The 1,419-nt window shown below is 39.3% G+C and overlaps 1 non-coding gene across 1 annotated transcript; it reads right to left on the bottom strand.

Annotated features, from left to right (window-relative positions):
- Nucleotides 1-1,093: 1,093 nt before the first annotated feature.
- Nucleotides 1,094-1,200, bottom strand: LOC113436605 (U6 spliceosomal RNA). Its single transcript, XR_003374114.1, has one exon. It is a non-coding gene; the product is annotated as a U6 spliceosomal RNA (small nuclear RNA).
- Nucleotides 1,201-1,419: the final 219 nt, after the last annotated feature.

Below are 1,419 nucleotides of genomic sequence, written 5' to 3'. Positions count from 1 at the left end.
ATTTAGGCTTTATAGCAGAGAGGTTAGATGGAAGCCTCTCCTCAGTACAAAAAACATGAAAGCCTGCTTGGAGTTTGCAAAAAAGCACACGGAGGACTCTCAGACTGCAAGGAACAAGATTCTCATTTCTGATGAAACCAAAATTGAATTGTTTGGACTCAGTTTTAAATGTTTCTGGACGCTGCCCAGTATCATCCCAACAGTGAAGCATAGTGGTATCAGAATCATGCTGTAGGGGTGTTTTTCAGCAGCAGGGACTAGGAGATTGTCAGAGTTGAGGGAAAGCTGAATGGAGCAAAGTAAAGGGATATTCTGAATGAAAGCCTATTCCACAGTGTTCAGACCTCAGACTGGCCTGAAGATTCACTTTCCAACATGACAACAATCCTAAGCACACAACTAAGAGAACTAAATGTAGATCAATGAGGAAAAAAAATGAATTTAAACCACTGTAGAATCAGGCTGCAGCTTAACAAAATTGACAAAAGTGAAGAGGTTCTGAATACTTTCTGAATGCACTGTAAGATACATATATGTGTCATGCCCCAGGTGGAGACTGACTCTGAGGAAGAGGAAGAACAGCCAACAGGGAGTGGAAGTGTGACTCCAGAGGTGGTGGTGGAGGCTGGGGAAAGGCAGAGGCCAGCTGAGCAGTGTGAGATCTGCATAAAAGTTTGGACCTGTGTGCTAACAGATGCTGGAAACAAATTAGTATTTTTTTCCTAAAGAAGGTTTATCTTGGTTGGCGTTCTTCCAACGGACTGTACCTGGTTATCTTCCTGAAGTTGGCAAATATCTATCCTGGTCTATCGTGCAACTTTATTCAGTGCGGTTTGTTTTTGGTTTGTTATTGACTCTTTGAATTTGAACTGTGTTTCTTTCCTTTGAAATGTTATTTTGAAAGTAGTTTACTCCTCCACTGTGAACAATTAAACAGTGAAGCCAAGATGAAGGCATTAAAGGACTTTTAGTTACGTTTTCAGTTTTGTAATATTTCTGATATACTCTGGGTCATCACATATATATATCATCGCCATGGTTCTTCCTTGCTCTAAAGCCATGTTCTTTTTATTACTTTTTAATTTATTTTTTTTTAATTATGGAACACTTCACGAATGTGCATGTCATCCTTGCATAGGAGACATGCTTGTCTTCACTGTATCATTTAAATTTTTAGTAAATATGTTGCCTAAGAGCAACTCCAAAGCCATGTTCTTAAAGAGCTCTCAAACTATTCAATATTTAAGGAAGGATTTGCCTGCAATGCCATATTACTGGTTTCACACATTCGGATCTCTGCACACTTTGTAGACTGAATGGGACACATATATTAGCACAGATATAGGTTCCCAATGGGATTTTGGGCTGAAAATAGAGAAAAAAGGAGTTAGTGATGGCAAGCACTGATTCAAGGAAGGT

This window comes from Pseudonaja textilis, chromosome 3 (genome assembly GCF_049901715.1).
Source record: "Pseudonaja textilis isolate UNSWEBS1 chromosome 3, rPseTex1.2, whole genome shotgun sequence".
Taxonomy (NCBI): domain Eukaryota; kingdom Metazoa; phylum Chordata; class Lepidosauria; order Squamata; family Elapidae; genus Pseudonaja; species Pseudonaja textilis.
Note: the sequence above shows the minus strand (reverse complement) of the source record. Positions and strands in the feature narration are given on the sequence as shown.